The sequence below is a fragment of the Panulirus ornatus genome, chromosome 71, assembly GCF_036320965.1.
Source record: "Panulirus ornatus isolate Po-2019 chromosome 71, ASM3632096v1, whole genome shotgun sequence".
NCBI classification, from domain to species: domain Eukaryota; kingdom Metazoa; phylum Arthropoda; class Malacostraca; order Decapoda; family Palinuridae; genus Panulirus; species Panulirus ornatus.
In genome coordinates this window covers 12,135,084-12,157,517 of record NC_092294.1, presented here as the reverse complement: position 1 = coordinate 12,157,517, position 22,434 = coordinate 12,135,084, and the positions used below count along the sequence as shown (strand labels likewise).

General features: G+C 44.0%; 1 long non-coding RNA gene across 2 annotated transcripts in view; it reads right to left on the bottom strand.

The window, feature by feature from the left end:
* Positions 1-3,723: 3,723 nt before the first annotated feature.
* The window catches only part of LOC139748007 (uncharacterized), a 156,612-nt gene continuing 137,901 nt past the window's right edge, over positions 3,724-22,434 (bottom strand). The window contains exons 1-3 of one of the 2 annotated variants that reach the window (XR_011712507.1): positions 20,216-20,276; positions 12,267-12,359; positions 3,724-3,862 (exon numbers count right to left, since the gene is read on the bottom strand). This is a non-coding gene — a long non-coding RNA (uncharacterized lncRNA). Of the gene's footprint in view, positions 3,863-12,266; positions 12,360-20,215; positions 20,277-22,434 lie in introns of those variants that run through there. The other variant, XR_011712508.1, reaches the window with a different exon arrangement.

Genomic DNA, 22,434 nt, shown 5'->3' with positions numbered 1-22,434 from the left:
CTTTGTCCTTGGCTCTTCAATCGTATCGAAACCTGTTTTGGGTTTTTTCCTTAGCAGAAAGAAATTTCATGGTAGCGTTTGCTTGAATCAAAGAATTCAGAAGCGTGCGCTTGTCGCTGGCACGTTCTTTTGATCCAACTCTTAAAATATTGTCTTCTGAAATCACTTTAATATTTTTGCTTAGAGTTTTCTCTTATATTTGCTTAATCGTTAATAAAACAGAAGGTGTCCATCGAGCGATCAAGCGTGAACTTCTCTGTACCTGGAGCTTCTTTGGGATAATGTTGACACAACGTGGGTTCTTATCTTGGAGGGAACGTCGTGGCCTTTTAAAAAGTTACCGCTTAAAACTGAGAGAAAATGACGCTTAAAACTCTCGCCATTTCTTATCTACATTTAGAAAACTTGAAGCTTAGATCAGCTTAAAACATGAAAGCAGCTTCGATTTTGACTTTCTTCAAGACGTTATAAAGGAATGCATCGTAAACTTCCCCTCAAGTACAAGCTTGCCACCACCGTACCATAGCAGATGTCGCCCTCAAGATGGCCTCTCTTGACCCTGCAGTTAATGCTGCCTGGCTTGGTGCCTCCCATTTATCCAGCTGCATAATGTCCCCCTCAATTATCACGTAATAAATTTCTGTTGTCATTCTCACCGTGTTATACTGGACCATTCCATCTGTTGCCTTATGTTCAGGTAATTATTTTCACCACATTATTCCTGTGTAATTACCGTCACCGTGTGTTACCTGTATCGTTATTTTCCACGGGTCGTTGCTAGGTAATTATCTATATTTACGTCGGGGTAATTATATACATCATGTGATGTCCAGGTGATGACTCCCGCCCCCTCTAGTTAGATATATTGTCTTATTGTTGCATACGGTTTGTGAAAATCTTCATGTTGCCTTCACTCTCTGCCATCATCACGTCCTCTTGGGAGATAATATTCCTCTCGATATATTCTGGGAAGTTTGCTCTCAACATGTGTGGTATCTTTTGCCTTATTTTCCATATCTATCTTATATCTACGTTGTCTATGCTTTGCTATTTTCTTCCCGTATATCTCGACGCTTAATTCTTTGGAGTTTAAATATTGTTTAAGACATTCATTTCGCCTCATTTCATTTGTGATGTTATTGGTGTTCTTGTTATTTGTTGTTGCTTATCTACTGCTTTCTTGCTTCGTTATATTTGGCTTGAATGATCTTAATCTTTGTAGATGTGTCATTCTCTCTTGCTTCTATTAATATCTGGTGTTTCTCTTGTCATGTTCGTCTCCAAGAATTGTTGATATTATCTTATTTTTTTGGTTCATATTCGGTGTCTCCTATATATATATATATATATATATATATATATATATATATATATATATATATATATATATATATATATATATATATGACGGGTTTCTGTCTATTTCCTGCTAACGTCGAGTATTGAGAAATGCAGAAAACGTTAACAAAGTTTTAATCTAACATCCATCTCTACATCTTGTTCTTAATCTTTCTCTCATATTCATTTTTCCAAGGAGAATGAACTGATTCATCATCACTCATGTCCTCACGTCTCACCAACAGTTATGAGTATCCTCTCCCAGGTCACGTGACACTTAAGCCTCATTTATCCATCACATCCGTTTACATTGTGGTCGACGTACGTGCCTTAATCAAGAAGTGAAACATTAATCCTACAAAATAACCGGCTGCCATCATCTCCAAGATGAATTTCTGCCGGAGCTGATGAGCCTCTCTAAGGCATGTCTGTGCCAGTTCATGCAAGAGCAATTTGGACAGATTAAGAGCGAGCGAATGAGGTGGGTGCTAAGCGGCAGCCTCCGGAAGGATGACAGGAGGTAATTACGCTTTCCATGGGACGTTTTTAAGGTGAGGACTAACCTCTTGTCAAGGTGTGATGGGGCTTGCCAGGTGCTGTCACTGTCATGAAGTGCTGTCACCGTCATGAGGTGCTCTCGACACTGTCAAGTGCTGAGTGTATGATGAAGAGCTGTCGAAGTCTATGGAAACCTTAGGGTTGGTTTGGCTTCTGTCAGATGTACAGAAAGGAAACAACTAAACATAAGCATGATACAGAGATTATCACTAGTGTGAGGCTCTGTCAGCCAGCTCTCCTGTCTCCAGCTGTCGTCTCCCAGTCGTCAGATCGACAGTAATACCACCTCGCTACTGCTCATGACACCGTCTCCATCTGGTGCAGGAAACTGGAGACGGAGTCATAAATTGGTGATGCTCGGGAAAGGCCATGCGTGTGACACGACGGTCGTGCAGTGGCGAGATGTAACACGACCGTCGCACACTGAAGAGATGCGAAACGACAGTCGTGCGGTGTCAAGACGTAACACGGCAGTCCTGCAGTGACAAGAAGTGACACGACAGTCCTGCATTGATGAGGAGTGACACGATGGTCGTGCATTGATGAGGAGTGACACGACAGTCGTGCAGTGATGAGGAGTGACACGACAGTCGTGCAGTGACGAGGCTATCAATGTTCACAGTTTCAGATTTCACTGTCTGAGGTGAAAGCTGCATCTTCCGGGTGTATTTTTTGTTGTTGTATTTTTGGTGATTATGATTTAGGTTGTTGAATGACAAGATCACATGAGGAAAGATGCAACTCACTCGGTCCACAAAGGTGAAATGTAATTGGGTTTCTTTCGTAATTATTTCTAATTTCATTACGTGATAGCCCTTTCTGAGGCGACGTGGCGTGTAGGTTTTATATCATTTGTTGATTTACGGAACAAATAGCAAACCTACAAATATCTAATAATTCAAAAATATACACGTATCATTCGAGAGGTAATAAAGTGAGGAAAGATGCCACAAACCTATCTAAACTACCGAGGTCTACTGAAGTCTATTGTACCAGACCTTCTGGGCTACCAGCACACACCGTAGCCTCCCTGACGGGCAGAGAGCAATGCAAGCCACCTGTGGACATCCTTCATTGCTCTTTGTCTCCTCCTACTCAGACGCACGTCATAAACTGCTTCACTTAAGATGGGGAACGAGGTTGTTAGGTTTGCCTCTGAAGGACAGCGGTACGACCCTTGAGCACGACGATACGACCCTTGATCACGAAGAAACAATTTTGAGCTTGACAGTACGACCCTTCAGCATGACTGAACGACCCTTGTGTGTGATGGCGTGTCATTTGATTATACCCTCAACGGCCTCTCAGAATTACCTGGATTCAGATAACGTTCGTACATGATTTGCTTATTCAGAATTAAACAATTTATTGAAGAAAAAAAAATGCCCGAAAATTGTTCTTAAATTTCCTGATTCACATTAACGAACATGATTCCCTTAATAAGATGAACGATAAAGAGCTCACAAAGTTAACTTAATCTTTATACGGTTAATGACAACAGTCTGCTGAACTAATGACTTTAGGGTTTGATGAGAAGATAAATAGGAAGGGAATGCTATTGGCTTAGAAACAGAGTTGTTGATGAATGAGACAGATTGTCAATCTTTTGTCCTTATCTCAAAACATTAAAAAAAGTTTGAAAACAATTGCATAGTTATGTAAGTGGAAATGACTTGGGTGTGATGAAGAATTGTCATGAAAGGGCTATTGCATTTCATATTGCATATTCATGTATTGTGATCCTTGCGGTAACCCCCGAGTCTATCTTGACCTGGCACTAATTCATGGATTCCCTTCTTTTTAACACCACACTTACCTCTCCATCCATCCATCCATCTTCTGCTTTTTCCATGTTCCTTTCGTCACCTGTGTCCTGTATATTCTCTCAGAAATTGGATTTCCTCATCACTTCTCAAGGCATATCTTCACTGCCTCACTATCTTCACATCTACCTCACACCTCACTCCTGTGAATATAGCAGAAAGTAAACTTCAACATTTTCACTTACCAGATAACTTCATGAAACCGTCAATACAAAAACAAATCAAGGCTCTGATATTTTCATTCATACGACAGATTCAGTAACAAAACAAACTGGAAGTACAAGAAAAGAGAATTCATGACAGTCACAAAGAAATTCCCTAAACAATTTACTTCATATGTAAGCAGAAAAAATCAGTATGTTCTCATGAGCATAATAATTTGGTGGTGGTCATCACCTTCGCTTCCTTCAGACTCTCATCTGTAGGGCTGAAGGAGGCAAGAGAAGCGGGTTTTCCCATGGTCATCTGGCAGGGAAATTCTTCTACTTGTCGGGGTAGATATAATCCAGGTGTGTGTTTGTGTGCGTGGAGGGGTTACCAAGAGGAGTTTGTGTGGGGATTAAGAAGGTGATTACGGGAGATTCTATTCGTGTGATTGTGTGACTGTTTGTGTAGGATTGTGAGGATTAATTATAGGATGGTTTCTGTGGGGTTGTGGGGTTATTGCTTGGATCTTTGCTTGCAGAGATGTGTGCCTTGGAATGTAATATAATTTTTTTTCCTTCTGTTGTGTTTGTAAAATATGTCTGTAAATAACAAGGAAATGGGTGCCAGATGTCCCAAAGCCTCCGTATCCGGCCCGTCGGGAGGTTACCAGGGACTGAATGCCCTACAGGTCTCTAGAGACACCCTAAATCCCTAAATACTCCCTGAGACCCTAAATTCCCAGTAAGTCGTGTGTATGCTTCAAGCATTGGCCCTGAATATCCACCAACTCCTCAAGATTCACAGTCTGATGAGGAACATTTGTGGACCTGACACTCGACTTACTCCCTAAATGATCCCTGATCACCTAATAATCCAGAAAATCCATAACTCCCTACCAAATCCCTAACCCCTGCCTTAAGTCTTTGAACATTAAATATATCAGAATTTCCCTTGACATATTACGGTAAAGTATTAGACTAAGAGACACACTGACCCAAAGAATATCGTTGAGACCACTAGTGCCCTGTGTTCAGACGACTACTGCCTTCGTATATATCCACCAAGTCTTTCAGTAAATCATTCCCTATATACATGTCCACTGCAACAGGGATCACTGTTCTCCACAAGTAATCCCAACATAATCCCTATTGCGCCTCTAAGTCCTCAGTCCGCCCCGTCGCTCAAGATTCACACTTAAATGCCTCGAGTATCAATCCAGTGCGTAATCCTCAGCCTTCGAGTACCTACTCGTAATGTTCCTGTCTGACAGCCACACCTCGCCCTTGACTCTCTGGTATTATATTTCTTTTTTCAAGGTTAATCTTCATGTCTTTGTATCAGTTCAGTACCAAACACTCCACTCCTGAGGTTAATGTTGTGTGTGTGTGTGTGTGTGTGTGTGTGTGTGTGTGTGTGTTACAGTATCATCCACAATCTCTTAACGTATGATAATTCGTGGTATCCAGGTAGCGGCTGACATCTGGTATGTTCAGATCATCACCCGAGGCGGTGACCTGACTCCTGCGTGGCCTGGGGGGGCGGCGTGACCAACTGCATACCCCAGCTGGGGAAGGAAGTCAATATCAAGTGTGCACCCCAGCTACGGGAGATGTGCACTGTGTACCCCACCTTAGGAGGAGTGTATTACCTGTGCACCACAGCTGAGGGAGGTGTGTACAACAGCCAACCTCCGCAAGTAACCAAAAAATGTGGCCCTTAAGATCTCACCTGACCTGACCTGAGTCTGGGGAGGACCGTACACCTGACCTTCCCTTCGCCTAATTGATAAAGATTTCCAAAAGTCTTTTGTGGTGTTTGCTTCTCTGCTGACATTTACAATTTTCTTATGTGACTTTAATAATACAATTTTCTTATGTGACTTTCATAATGAATATAGAATGTAATTATCCATGTTTACCTGTGATTAACAAGACTTTATTCTGCAACAGAAGCCATCAATATTTGTGTACAACACCAACACCAACTTCTCCATCCCTGGTAGCTTCGTGTATCAGACATCCAGGTAGTCGAGGCTCCTTTCATCAAGTATCTCCCATAATTCACTTAGATGGCCAGTAATATCCCTAGTGGCATCCCGGCCCTTGGGAAAATTCCCAACCCCTGCCTATGGTCAGGCGGCTCCTTACCCAGGCATTCTCACAGTAAGTCTTCCTGTTATTCCCTAAGTTGGGGGAAAACTGGCGCATCTGAAGGGGAAAATTGCTCTTCATTAGGTATCCTTGGTGATCCCATATTACCAGGGAGATGGTACCTGTGTGTGTGTGTGTGTGTGTGTGTGTGTGTGTGTGTGTGCTTCGCTATCTGTCGTGTACATGTACAGGTGTTCAGGGAAGGTTGGCTTGAGTCGTTTATCTTCAAGCAACGTCCATTAGGTGTTGAGAGCGTTAATGATGTGTGGATGATGCACAGGGGTGTTAGGTGCACAGTCCTGCCTGTGATGATGGAGACCGCAGATGCATATTTGTTGTTTCTGAGCAAGTTTGAACCATAGATTCTTGTTGGTCATATGAAGAGCTGGTTAATGATTGGCGATGTACTGGAATCATTGTTTATATCACTGTATCCGTCATGCAGTCAAGAAACAAATGAATGTATATACTTGATCATAATGTGTACAAATGGCTTCACGTATATGTGAACCCTCCACCCCCTCACACACACACACACACACACACACACACACACACCTCGTGGAGTTCTAAGCACCCAGGGACTCTGCCTGAGGTCATATGGGATCTCCTGGTGACCCAGAACCCAGGGCAAGTGTTGACGTGACCTCCAGATCTCTCCTTAAGAGTAACTAATGAGGAGCTAAGGGAGTGGTCGAAGCGAAGACCTCCCCAACTTCTCACGCCGTCCTGACCACCTAGCTATCCTCACGCGTCCACACTCTCCCAGAAATCTTCAGTCTACATGACTCTGTTTCTTCTCATTTCGTTTAATTTTACTGTTCAGGTGTCAGGAATGCTAGACATGCTTCGTGTTTTGATGTTTGTTGTCACACCCAAAAAGATTGCGCATAATTTCTGTTCTCTATGTGGACAACATTTTGTAGCCATAATACAGTATCGTTTTGATATTAATGGTTGCTGTTGTGAAGACCTGAATACCCTTCGATGTGAGTGCCTTGGTAGAGAATATTGCTTTTGTTTTTATCAAAAGACGAAAGACGTATCAACAACGGCTACTGGAGCCTTCGAAGATCAGACACTTTGGGAAAAATAGTGTCTGTCTGTCAAGTGACGGGAGACATGCATTGTGAAGAGTGAGTAGTCAGGAGGAGGGGTTATGACACTTCTGGGTTTGCAGATAAACTGACACAATTGACAGCTTTTTCAGAGGCGTTGGTTACTCTCCCATCCCTCTATTTTCCTCACTCCTTCCTCCATTCTCCCCTCTCCTTCCCCTCAACTGCCTTCGACCAACTTTCTCCTCTGCAAATATCACTTGCATAGTGAAACTTCCCTCCCCTCTGTTTTGTCTCTTTCCTGCTCTTCCCCCATCCCCTCACTCAACTCTATCTCCTCACTAAACTTTCTTTTGTAGTTTACTTCTGTCCTCTTTACTCTCCCTGTCACGCAGACATGTCTCCTCACGCTCTATCCGTCACTCTGGCCAGTCTCCTCACTTAGTTCTCTTTTGAGACCCTCGCGCCGTCTCGCCTTTTCTCATACCTTCTCTGATTCCAAGTTTTGTGTGACCTTGTAGAAGCCTGATCCCCCATCAGGTGACCCTATCAACCCGTGAAGGTCATCCTGGGTCAAGTCGTTTAAGATGCTCAGCGTCACCTTTCACAGCGTTAGGTCCGTGGGAGGCAGGCAGGGCTCCTGTAGGAGGAAGGGAGGCGGGCTGGGGCGTCCCGGTGCAGGAAGTTAGAATCGAGTTTCGTTTTTGCTGCTGATGTTCTGTTGACTGGTGTGGCTTGTTGGTGCTGGAGAGCTTGTGGAAGGGACCTGGTGTGGCTGGTAAGATCTGGGGTACTTGTACAAGGAATCTGGTTTCGCTGCTGGGACCTGGAGGACTTGTGAAAGGGACCTGATGTGGCTCGTACAATGCAAGGAACTTGTAAAAGGGACCTAGTGTGCCTTTTGGAACCTGGGGGGCTTGTAAAAGGGACCTGAGGTGGTTGCTGGGACCATCGAGACTTGTGGAAGGAACCTTGTGTGGGTAATAGGATCTGGGAGACTTGTGGAAAAGACGTGGACAACTAGCGGAAACTGGAGGATTTGTGGGATGGAACAGGATCGGTGATTGGACCTGGGTAATTTGGGGAGAACTGAAGGACCTGTAGGAAGGCCCTAGATGGCTGGCGGTGCCTGGTTAACTTGTGACACCTGGACCATTTGTGGTCATGGATGACCAATGGGACCTGGGGGATTTACCATAAATAGCAAAACTGATCCTAGGATACTAGACACGAATAAGAGTCATGAAATACAGAGAATCACTAGAAGATTAAAACCTGTATGTGCGCCTCAAAGCTGAATCCTTTATCAATATCTAACATTTCACTGTTACGAATAATAAAGGTCAGAATCAGATCATAGTGTATCATACGTAAGCCATTAGATGTGGCATGCCTAGCAATCTGGAAACCATAGTGGCAAACAATTATTTCATCACGCTCGGCCTACGACCCATCAGGAGGAACGCACCAACAAATCTATCGACTCGTCTACTACGAAGTGTATAAATAACCTGAGGTCTTCCCCCTTGACAACCTTGTCTTCAAGCCTTTGCGTGACTCCAGACGACTCAGGTCACGTAAGGTCACGAGGGGAGATGGGAGGGGAATTAATGACTCCATCCTAAATTGTGTTCATAGCTAAACCCAGATGTACAATATGTACCAAGACAGACATGATGGTATATGTGAGTTTCAATGAGGAATTAAGTATTAGGTCATGAGTCAGACGACTATGTACCGTAACTCACACCTCACACGACAAACACCTGGCTGTGGCGGTAGAAGCCCCGGTGGTATCACCAGTTACATCTCAGTGAGGACGGCTTTGTGTCAGCCAGCAACATACCGTCACGTAATGTGGTTACATCCCGACATCAAGGGGGAGCGTTCGCTCCTGCCGGGCGAGGAGGCCATGCTGCTTCCTCGCACCGTTCTTCTTCCTGATCTGCCTCACGATCCTGTGAAGAGTTCTTGTTCTCACCTCCTGCACCGGAGGGAGGGAACAGTTACTCCAAATGACTTGATGTATTGTCAGGCTTTCATCTGCGGGCTAATTATTTCAAGAGCACTTTTAGCATCCTTCGTTCACGGTTCGTCATGTTTCAATACATGTGACGTTCACCTCACGTGGTTTGTATTTGTTTTATATGTGGAATTGTCCATTAAATTCACTTCGCGCCATTTTTCAGTGTGATGGTTTCCATATGAAGAACTAAGAGGCACCAGACAACTAACTCAATCTAAGGAATATCGTGTGAGAGATGAAAACACGAGGGTTCCACCTATTGGTTCTATACTCGTATATTTACCCCTCCACAGTCTTGCCATTGACTCTCTTAATGACCCTGGCAGTTGATAGGATAAAAGCCCATTCAACCAACCAGTCAACATTTCATATCATTAATGACAAATTAATTTCAACAACTCTTGAGAAACAAACCTTGACCGAGACTGAGTACATCCGATCAGCGCAACCACAAACCCTCTTCATATGTCATTCTCTCCACTCACACATTTCCCAAACATTCCATCATCAATCCTGGTGACCTGACCCTACTTCCTTCCCGTGACCCTGGGATGCTGGAGCGGTCAGGCGAGGTCATGGGGGGTCACACAAGCACGTCAGCTGAGATTGTCTCCCTATCCCTAATCTCCATCCCTGACCCCCAGCTGCCTTCTCCAATCCCGTCACCTTCTATCCTAACCTCCCCTTCTCTACCAACCTACTCTCCCCATCTCCCCCGTCTCCTCATCTAGCTCTACCCAGTAGGTACATCTCATCGTAACGTAGTGGTAGGTAGGTAAACACCTCCCACTCCGCCTCACATTACGCCCCACCATCCAGCCTCCAGAGCTGGAATGTCTGTCTTAGGTTACCTTCACTTGCTTAATTCATACGAACTTATTCCTCTCATACTGACCTCCTCAGGTTTGTTTGATCAAATAATTCTGTGTTGAGCAGTAACATACAAATAGTTAGACAGATAGATAGACAGAGATAGGTGTGTGTGTGTGTGTGTGTGTGTGTGTGTGTGTGTGTGTGTGTGTGTGTGTGTGTGTGCGTGTTTGTGGTAGTGTTCACAGAGCAGCCTCCTACATATCCCTGGGTGACACACAACACTCCTGACCAGTACATCGTGGTAGTGTCCACAGACTGACCAAGGAAGGGCACCAGAACAAACCACAACGGCAGGAATGGTTTCTGACGAACACTGCTGGTGGTGAGAACTCTCAACTGCTAATTAGTATTGCGACTTTCCCGACAGACGAGTGGTGCTGGCGCAGGCTGGAAGACCAGAGGGAAAGTAATCTGACCCTTTGACATAAGAACGTCGCAGATGATACTTTATATAGGGCTTAATGTCATCTAGGACATATATGAATGGAGTACGATCTAATTCGTGTGTGTACAAACACGCGTATACGTATACGTTTTCCTGTAAACCTCCACACCTTTCCCGATCTTCACGACTGAGTCTTCGAGGAAAAAGCTTATGCTCCTGTCATTAAAAAATCGTAACACATTAGGGGAAGGTTTCGGATTCCCTGTTCCCGCCTTTCTCAGTCGCCTCTACAACACGCAGGAAATGCGTGGGTAGCATTTGCTCCCTTACTGGCACATATGTAACGTGTGATAGTATGTGTTTCTATATAATCAATGGGAGCTGTGTCGATTCAGGCGGGTAAGTAGGAACTGTGCCTGACTTGCCTAGCTCATGTAACACGGAATCTCACTCACCACTCCACGTCAGGTAAAGGATTCAAATGCATATGCATGTAGTCCGATCACGCGTTCGTAGAATGTCTGATGCGCGTGGGAAAGAGGAAGCTGGTTGCTCCCTTGATCCAGTGTTATCCCCAAAATTGTCCCATTAGTATGCTAGATTTTTCAGTTTTGTTAAACTACATAATTTCAAATAGTTTCGTTTATAGATTTAGCTCCCAAATGACCAGCAATCCCACATCAAAACCTGGATAGAATTCTAGAAAATTTATCCCAATAAAAGCGTAGAATCGAACCTGTATGAAGTTTGTTATCGACGACTGATAAACTTTTTGACGTTACCCATAAGGACTTGTTACGCTTGACGGATTCGATCCTGATTCAAATCTTTACGTCGATTTATGATAAATAGAATTCGACTTTGCATCTCGAACACAAATTCAGACTGGATTCTTTGTCATTTATAGAAAAGCGTCTGCCGTTTGATGGAGAGTAAGATTCTCCTATATTGGGTAGGAATCTCTGATGAGATCCTCTCGTCACAGATCGTATGGAATTAGGTTTTCCACAGGTGGCTGAGCCGGGGGGCATCAACATGCTGTGAGGGCTCTTCCGCCACGCTCAGGGAAGCAATTAGAATTCAGGTTCATGAGTTGCGACTGTGTTGATCTGTCCCTGTTGGCTGACGGTAGTTGGTAGTCTGGTTTATCCTTAATATCTTGCGGTTTGTTACATTATTTCTTTTTTCTCTCGAGATATCATTTTTTTTATCTATTGAAAGGAAGTCTATGTATTTATTTTACATATGAATGTGACAGAAAATGTTTTGGTCTTCAGATGATAATTCTACACATTTGTTTACTATAGTTTATAATATTTCATTTTTCATATTTTCAATACATTTTCATCAAATCATCAAATTCATTCGAGTTTCCTTCGTAAGGATTGATCAGCAAACCTAATATTTGCTCTGGTAATTTCCTTCAGTAATCTTATTTCAGGAACTACTTTTTCGAATTCATTTCATTACGGCACCTGGGCTTTAGTGGGGAAGGTAACTGATGATCTTGAACTCATAATATATATATATATATATATATATATATATATATATATATATATATATATATATATATATATATATATATATATATATGTCGAGACTTGCCCAGTTAGTAATCTATAAGGTGTAAGTCAAATCCCCTTAATAGAACAGGTTTAAACATATATCTTAAACTTACAACGTTGCAGAGGCTTTACTGAATGATTCATAGGACAGCCTCCCACTGGGCATCTCTTCGATGCCTCCGCCTTCATCTGGAGATACTGTGTCCAGTTCTGTGTGTGTGTGTGTGTGTGTGTGTGTGTCTGTGTGTGTATGTACAATTAATCTTCAGCCCTGAGAGAGGGAACTATATCTATCAGCTACAATTTCAGACACCTCAAAAATTATATAATCTTAACTTACCTAAGTCAAGGGTATTCCACGTGCGTCTGGCTGTGCAACGATCACTGTCTCGTCGGCCAGGACGTGCGTTGCCTGGAAAAATATCGTACGGCCCTGTAAATTAGAAAAGCACCATGCATGAGTTCCATATTAACTTGAATTTCGTAGTTTTTTCACTAAATTTTACTTTATTGTAAAACTGATCTAATTTTCACTACACACACACACACACATATATATATATATATATATATATATATATATATATATATATACATATATATATATATATATATACACACACAAAACAAGGTACAGCAGTAACACAAAAATACCCGAAAACTACTGTAAAATTCTTTAAATAATTCGATATTTCATGTCCAGGATATCGATCTTTGAGTAGTTAATGTTTGATAGGCACAAATTCCTTAAACTATGGTTCAACATATGCTTCTTTTGATGCCCTTACAGGTGTTACAACTTCGGTTGGCATCTATATCAACATGGTTAACAACACAGGCCAATGGTCCTCTGTCCATCATATTCTTCCTGATTCACAGGAGTTCATGTTGTAGGATCCGACTCCCTAAGGATCTTGTATCACAATCCAACAGTAATAAAATATTTTTCTTTACCGAAATCCTGAATGAGAAATGTTCCTGTCTGGTGTATTTTATCAGTTGTCATCTTTTTATTGGTAATAAAGGGTATATCTTCTATTCCAATTATATCTGTGAGCAGCAAGATACTTTGATAAGTTTTAATTTTTCTAATAAATCATTTGACTTTCAACGTCTGGGTACTGTACTGAGGAGCTCTGACATCCTACGAGGAGTGGGATGTTTGCCTGTTATCAACAGTTAAAGTAAAATAGATAAAATTTCATTGTACTTAGGGAACAGATCTGTAGTTATGATCGTCTTGTTCATCTCCACTCTCAAGATGAACATAAACGTTTGCTGATTTTTATCCAAGAATAAAAAAAAAAGCATTACAGAGAGATTTTCAGGATCTGGAAAAGTTCTCTGTCTGAAAAATCAAATATTACGAAAAAAAAATGTGGAATATATTTCCCTGGCGCAGCTACCATCACCGCTACGCCGCGGTGAATTTCCAGACCCTGGAGGCATTGAGAGGGACAAGCGAACCTCCAATAATCTCCCTCCAGGACCCTACATACCCGCTCTAATCACTGCCATTAAAGTCCCATTCTCCAGCGTACAAAGCAATCTAATCGTTTTAAGCGCATTCTGCAGGCGTATCGAATCTCCCTTTCATATACTGATCGGGAATCACAGGGGCCCCACACGGGGATCACAGGGGCGCCACACGGGAATCAGGACGCCCGTGGAGGGTACACGAGCTCCTGTCACGGGACTAAAGCCATCAAAGATGAGGGGGTGGTCCGCCCGCTCACAAGTCTCCCTCTCTGGACTCCAGCTGACCCGCTCAACTTATCTTATCAAGCGAGGAAAACATGATTTTGATACATTTCCTCATGCAAATGGTCTTTGATCTGATGGTAAATAGATTTACATGCAATCGTTGCGAAGATTCCGATATTTGCAGTCTCACTTCCCAGACCACCGACCATCTCCTGCCTACTACCACGTGAGGAGCAGCCTTCTCCTCCCAACTCCCCAGGCTACCACGATCTCCTCCCCAACACCCAAAGACCCGCTCCTCCTCCCAGCGCTGTCAGACCATTCCTCCCCAGCACATGAGGACCAGCCCTCTCCTCCCAACTCCCCAGGTTACCACCATCTCCTCCCCAATACATGATAACAGGCTGTCAGACCATTCCTCCCCAGCACATGAGGATCTGCCCTCTCCTACTCACTCCTCAATCTGCCAGAACTCATCTCCCCAGCACATGGGGAGCAGCTCGCTCTTCCCCACCCAGTGAACCAGATTCCGAGGTTTAAAAAGCCAGTGAACTGCTGCGTCTGATACCGTTTACTGCAATTATTCCTACTTCCTGTTACTGTTCTTATTGTAGTGATGCTGCTGCTGCTGCTGCACATGGCACTGCCACTACTCTTGCTGTTCTTGCTGCTGCTCCTGGTGTAGCTGCTGTTCTCTCCAGTCTCAGAGCTGTGGTCAGTGGACGTTATACTTTGCAACTTCTTTCCACTCCAAACAACGCTTGAAAGTTGCAAAAAGACAAGTATATATGGAGAGAGAGAGAGAGAGAGAGAGAGAGAGAGAGAGAGAGAGAGAGAGAGGCATGAGGAAAGAAATGAGGAGGTAAAGGAGAAAAAAGAAGATAAACGACCATGGCATAGTGGTTAGTACACTCGACTCACATGCAAGAAGTCCCGGGTTCGTCCCCCGTGCAAGGCGAAACCTTAAGCAAGTTTGCTCACCCTGGACAGCCCCTGTTCGGCCAGCAGTAAGTAGGTACCCAGTGGTAAGACGATCAGGTGAGAGGCTGGGGTTTAATGTGATCAGACATGGCGTGGCAGATATCAACCCTGGAGAAATGATCCGCTAAGTGTTGTTAATGAAATGCAAAATCAGAGAGACGTGGAGAGGAGGTAAAGGAGAGGAAGAAGTGGAGAAAGAGGAGGAGGAGGAGGAGGAGGGAGACGCTAACAAAAAGGAGATGTAACGTAAATGAGTCCATAACATAGTTCACTGCAAAAACCCTTCCATCACTTAGCTTTTCACAGTCCCACCTCCTATACACTCCCCATACGGCAGCCTTCTCGGTACATCCTTCCCAACACTCCCTGCACCCCATTCCTCCCTCACCCCCACACTCAACTCTTTATTTCCACCAATCCTCTCCCCAGCCAGTCCCTCACCCCTACATTCTCTCCATAAACTCAGCCTTGTTACTAAACCCACGACCAGACTCCACTTCCCACACTCCCCCCACTTTACTTCACCATACACTCTCCATGCATACTGCCCCACCTAAACTCCATCTCCCACACTTTCCTCCACCACTCACCCCTTCCTCTAGTCCCCAACATCCTCTTCAATACTTCCCCCTTCCCCACATTTACTCCAAAACACTCCAGTCTCTTCCCCCAACACTTTTAATAACTATAACCTCCACACCTCTCAACCATATTCATCCCTCCTATATTATCTCACCAACACACACATGCTCCCAATATGCTCTCATCTCACCCCACTTCCCACCCTCACATCCTCACACCTCAGTGTCGTGGTTGGTGACTTTTGGGTCGAGGCTAACATACCCAACAGTGTCTGTCTGTACGTGAGGGAAAGTATGGACGGATGTGTGTGTGTGTGTGTGTGCGCGTGTGTGTGTGTGTGTGTGTGTGTGTGTGTGTGTGTGTGTGTGTATTCTTGCTTACGTATTCGTCTGAGATATAGAGAAAGGTAAAATGTGAAAAGAAAGTTATCGACAACGAACGAAATATGGAAAATGGAGAGAGAGAGAGAGAGAGAGAGAGAGAGAGAGAGAGAGAGAGAGAGAGAGAGAGAGAGAGAGAAGAGAAGACATGGAGGCTGGAGGTGAGTGAGCCAGTGTAAAAGTGCCTGTTCACTGAACCGGAAATTTCCCTTAAGTGCAAAGACTGAGACACTGCAGGAGGCTTTAGGGCCGGGGACTGGCCATGGTTGTGAGGCTGGCAACTAAGCAAGGCTCTGTCTGGTGTGTGTGTGTGTGTGTGTGTGTGTGTGTGTGTGTGTGTGTACGTGTATGTATCAACAAGACCGGGTCAATGTAAAGCCTAGAACCCTTGCTCACACTTCACCCAGGCAACCCTCAGTCATCTCTCCTATATCAAAAGCTCTCGATGGAGAGACAGACATGTGGCCAGTGAACAATTTCTTTTGTCATACCGTCCTTGCTTTCAGTGCCCTCCAAGCCTCCCCAAGCTTTTAGGTGCGATTTGGTGCGGTTTGACGTGGTGCGTTTCGATGCGGTGCGGTTTGGTGCGGTGCGGGTTCGGTTTGGGTGCGGGTTCGGTGCGGTGCGGTTTTGGTGCGGTTCGGTGTGGTGCGGTTTTGATGCGGTTGCGGTGCGGTTCGGTGCGGTTTTGGTGCGGTTCCGGTGCGGTTTTGGTGCGGTTTCGGCGCGGGTGCGGTGCGGTTTCGGTGCGGTTTCGATGCGGGCGCGGTGCGGTTTTGGTGCGGTTCGGTGCGGTTTTGGTGCGGGTGCGGTTTTGGTGCGATGCGGTGCGGTTTTGGTGCGGTTTCGATGCGGGTGCGGTGCGGTTTTGGTGCGATGCGGTGCGGTTTTGGTGCGGTGCGGTGCGGTTTTGGTGCGGTGCGGGTTACAGCGCGGTGCGGTTTTGCTGCGGTTTTTGGTGCGGTGCGGTTTTGCTGCGGCACGGTGCAGTTTTGGTGCGGGTTCGGTGCGGTGCGGTTTTGGTGAGGTGCGGTTTCGTGTGGTGCGGTGCAGTGCGGTGCGCCGCGGTGCGGTGTAGTGCGGTGCGGTGCACTACAGAGGTGCGTTTAGGCACGTAATTCCACACAGCTCTCTTACAGTGTTATAATCACCTCTAACGAACCACCTCCAACTTTTCATTCAGGAGAATCATCCATTACATCGTTAATGACTGGTAGAACATTGTTGATATTTTCCGGTCTATCATGAGAGGCATGGCAATGAAATACAAACAACAACAAAAGCAAAAGCAGCGAGAGCAACAAATTCCTCTGCCCCGTAAAGAAAAAAAAAAAAAAAATGAGAAAAATGAAGCAAAAGAGTAGGATTTCCTTACAGGATAATTAGGTAGATTTCATTTTTTCTACCCCTTAAAAAAAAAAGATTTCCCAGATTTCCCTCCTCCATCTCTACCACACGACAACGCCACATCATAATCAGCCTCCCCTCCACAGTGCCACACATAACGCCACATCCTCGCCTTTGCGACATCATCCTGTCTCTATTTGTAAGGATTAGAAATGTGGGATACTATTACTCTCCTCCAGCAGATAACCTCGTTATAGACCATAAGGTCTTCTGTTGTCTGTCCTTCCCATGTACTCTATGTACCACAATCTAACACCTACCTTCCCATCACCATCCTCCCTTCCTTCTTACCCCACAACACTTCTCCCTCCCCTTTCCTTCTCATGGCCACAACATCAGTGCAATAAACACAACCTCTAAATCTCCGAACGAGTGGAAAAAACAGACTTGTGTTATAAGCTTGGAAGCGAGTTCTTCACCCAGGGCTGGACGGAGCGCCTCTGGGTGTCTCATCCCGCGCATACTAACCACAGCCTGAACCTCGTTCCGGACCCACGAACACCAATAGCCAATCAGGCGCCGCCACTGCTGGTTTGCATACTAATGGTAGTTAGGTGATTATTGCAGCACTGAGATGGGAAGCTGGTTGGGGGGAACTGATGAACAGAATTTGGGTTACGTATACAAATGAACCCTCAATCTCTCTCTCTCTCTCTCTCTCTCTCTCTCTCTCTCTCTCTCTCTCTCTCTCTCTCTCTCTCTCTCTCTCTCTCTCTCTCTCTCTCTCTCGTTAGTTGAAGCATCGCTAAGAATATGATGTGATTGAATTACTCGCTAATGACCGAGTCCGCCCTCACTACTCCATTCAAAATGTTCCCACAACACTTCACCTTGAATGTCAGCGCTGAGAGAGAGAGAGAGAGAGAGAGAGAGAGAGAGAGAGAGAGAGAGAGAGAGAGAGAGAGAGAGAGAGAGAGAGAGAGAGAGAGAGACTCTGGTAGTAATTCCCTTCAAACGAACCTTAAAAAGTACTCCTACCCTCCAAAGGTTCCCTCCTTCCCTCCAGCCCACCATTCCTTTAAATCGTTGCTGCTGAGTGTTGGCCAGGTCTCTCCAGAACCCTTCCCTCCTACTGACCTCCTCAAAAAACATCTTCCTCTAACATTTCCCTGAAACTGCTCCCTGTAAAAATCACCCTACAAAAGTGCCACTGACAGATTTACCTCTAAAAGCCTTTCTCCAAGAGTTCCAATACAACTTTCCCCTCTAAAGATTCTTCCTCCAACAGTTCCGCCAGAACCACCACCCCTCCAACGTATAATCCTTTTCTCCTCTACTCCCTCCTCCCCCTCCCGCTCTCTCCTCTCCCCTCCGCCCCTTCCCCCTGACCTCCACTCCTGCCACACCTTCGGCTTTATCTATTAACAGTTATTTCCACACGCCGACTTCCTCATCCATGGTGTGTGTGTGTGTGTGTGTGTGTGTGTGTGTGTGTGTGTGTGTGTTTATACCGGGTCTAGTCTGAAGTCCTGTTTGATGGGGCGGTGGGGAGGGTCTGAGGACTTCCGGGAGGATGGAAAAGGCCCCTTATATCCGTCCCTGCAGCCCCGTATGCGAGAGAGAGAGAGAGAGAGAGAGAGAGAGAGAGAGAGAGAGAGAGAGAGAGAGAGAGAGAGAGAGAGAGAGAGAGAGAGAGAGAGAGATATGCTAAAACATTATGGTATTAGATAACTTAGGTGATGGTTGTGGGAAAAGAGATGAAAAGATGAGATATAGTAAAGGAGATAAGACAAAGGAAGTCTGGCAAAGGAGTATGAAGAGATATGGAATAGTAAACGTGGGAGAGGAAAGAGAGAAGAGGTGAGCAAGAGTGGAGGGGGGAGGGGGTAGTGGGGCACCACATGCTGTTCTCCATCACCACCATCCCCCCAACAACAACACCTCATTACCATACAAGCGGCCTCCCCAGACGAACAAACCCAAGACAACCTGTAATGACGTGGGTTTGACCTGGGCTCCTGGTGCAGAGGTTGCCATCCCCCTCCCCCCACCAACTACACGTAATAACAACACATATATAAAGAAAATACATAACAAAATTTAACAAATGATAACTATCATTATGATTCCCATCACAATATTATCCCTTGGCTGAAGGTACCTGTGGTGGTGGACGACTTCAAACAATCAGAAGCTGAAGTTTTATTTCCTTACTTTATTTTTCACTCATGCAGATGATTAACATATCAAACTGCGTTCAAATTTAATCGATGATATTCCATTTAATCCTATGACGTCCTTATAATTCTCTCTATATAATTACGAGAAAATATATGATACAATTTTGGTAACCTTGCTCCCTTCCCCCTCCTCTCTCATTTCTCTAGAAAATACTGGTAATAAAAATGATACACTAGGGCATTCCCAGCTCACCCTCCCCTCATTTTTCAGGAGCTAGACAGGCAGAAACCTCTGACGCTTTCTTTCTTTTTTCATATAACACATCCTACTCAGCGAGGCAGTACCATATATTCCCTAACTCTCATATATGATATACCGAGACTAGCGCCCTCTATCTACAACCAAGCCTCACGTAACTTTCTCTGGTTTCCCTTGACCATATTCTATATTCTGGTTCAGCCTGCTGACAGCACATCGCCCCCACTACATCCACGTCCATCTACTGGTATCTGGAGTATTCCTCAACCTCCACGTCTCTCCATTTAAACTAATAAACCAACTTCTCTTCCTCCCCTCCCGCGAAACCTCATAATCTTCACATTATTCTAAACTTCTTCTTCTCACACACATTCCCAAACTCTCTTTCTCTTTAGTTCAATTTGCTTACGTTTCGTTATTGCTTATACAATGATCAGAACCTCAAAAAAGGAATGAACCATATGCATGCAATATCTCCATTAAGGGCGCCCGTTAAGAGTGTCTGTACATAACATAAAATTTAGTCAATCTAAAAAAATTACTTGACTGAGAAATATCATGAGACACCAAAACGAAACTGATGGTACGAAAATAACTGGAGAAAAGTTTATAAGCAAATGAAAAACCACATAAAGTACATAAAATGTATTCATGCGTGGCAATGTATATATGAAATATTCAGAGGTAATAACCCCACTCAAGATCAAAATCCATCGGTTCATAGATAAATATTCTAACACCACAAGCGGTTCATAGATAAATATTCTAACACCACAAGACACATCGAAAACATATTGGTAATCCTACTCTGGATATCATAAAACCTCCATAAAGATTATAGTGACCGTGTATATACCTCATGGTTGACTTGGATATATTCCTGCAGGACAGAAGGTACTGTAGTGTGATCACTTCACTGTCACAGAAGCTACTGACCAACACAGAGAAACACGCTGCCCTCATTGGTTGGTTGTTATCGTGAGCGTAATTCCTTATTGCTGCAAGGAGCAGTTTGGTAATTGGGCACTTAGTTCGCATTGATCCTCGGCTGTCGCTTCGTCTTTCTAATAAACGAAACATTACATCTGTTGTACTGTAGCAATAGACGATTGTAAGTCTCCGGGAATAACGTAATTAAGATTTAGAAAAAACTGGACAGTGTTTTTTGCTTTGAAACTGACGTTAACCTGAGGATACAATTCACGTAACAAAATAGTCTGTCCCTTAGCGAGTGAATATTTGTCTATCCTACTGAATAAAATAAAAAAATAGATATACATCCCTATGGATAGTTGGTGTCCATAGATGGACATGATCATTTGCTTCGTGTCTTATCAAATTACACATAAAATTCAGTGGGAAGCAGTCCATATGCAAAAGATCTTTCACTGGTTTTAGTTCCGTGCAGAATGTAAATAAATCAGAGCAGATGTGAATTGCTCGTGTGGTTTATGTCAACACCGAGTTGGACTTACGTTCGATTGGCATTAAAGGCATAAATTTTGTGCAGTTAGCAGCGACAATAGTTTTTTTTTTATAATGAGGTAGGAAAAAACTCCCATGCTTAATAATGTTAATATCAAGAAAAGAAAGAATGATACTTTTGTCTACTTCCGAAGTGAACCTTATGTTATCATGCTGGCAGTTCAACAGTTTGATGATTGAGGAGAATCGTCATCAGAATTGGAAATGAAAATCATGTCTACATACAGCCTCAGTTGTTGCAAAGCAGATCTTTAGTGTACAAAATGCTGCACAGTGAGAAATTAGATCAGTGATCTATTCGACCAAAGACATTTTTAGGTACATTATTCTATTCTCTTCCCTAGAGACAGTTTGAATAATGTTGTGATATGAATGTACATTAATCTATACAGTATGAATGTTTATTTAATTCTTTTCTCTTGTGTTTTGCCTCACAAACCAAACCCTGTAGGAAGAACCACCAACACAAAGAGCCCACCAGGCTATTGAACACACATAATAAGCAGATCTGAAATTCAAGATGGGTGTGTGTTGTGGGCGGGGCAGGAAGTCCGACCAACCTGCCCACAGAGCCTGAAGAACAATTGACCATGGTTAACCCCCCCCCCCCGCTCCCTCAACCCCCTCCTTCATCTGAGAACACTCCCACCACCCGTCGAGGAATAACATTTTGTTCACTGAATTACGACCAATTCCCTAAACGTGTTTCACCACGATAAAGGAACATGAGATGATAACGAGCGATGAACAGGGCTGTCGCTATCTCCTCTGTGCCTGGTTGAAGGAAAACATCATAAAACATCAGAGATATGGGTGAAGATGACGACCTAGTGAGGAGTTGGTAGAGAGGAACGGGAAACGCAGTCTCCGGTACAGAGGTCTTCTGTGGCCACATCACTTCTGACCGTGAGCTGGGTTCGGACCTGTTCCTCACAGCTGGAAAGTGTCTAGAAATATGATTGATTATGATCGATCCATATTTTGTTGGTTTCTCTAATGTAATTACTAAGTTCCTCCAAACTTTGGTTCATGGGAGGGCAGGGTAACAATATCCAGGCACGGGCCAACATTTCGTGGAGTTCCAAAATTAAATAGATCAACTTTGATTATCGAGTTAACATCGCCAGACTGAATCTCCACTGAACTTGGAACTGAGGAATTAAGACATGATTACTGCACAGGATGTGGCAGATCCAGCAATGCTATATGCTAACAGACAGAGAGAATAACAGAGAAAGAGGGAGTTTGGCAGTCAAACGTACAAAGTTATAGTTTTATATACATGACTATTTTGTTATACGAATAAGCATACATGCACAGATACACGTTCGTTAACTTTATCATTACCTATTTGCCCTGTTAAGGGAGGGCGATGTACACTCGTGAGGCCTCATCTCGTAAGCTTCGTCTATCATCATAGAACTTTTTAGAATTATGTTGGCTGCCCACATTCTCAATTTCATCATTCCCTTTATCTCAGTCATCTACTATTTTCATCGTATAGAAATGTTTAAATCTTTTCTAACAAGTTCCTTGCTTAATTCCATGTTATGAACTCGTTGTTTTCTCTCAGCATCTTTCCAAGAACTG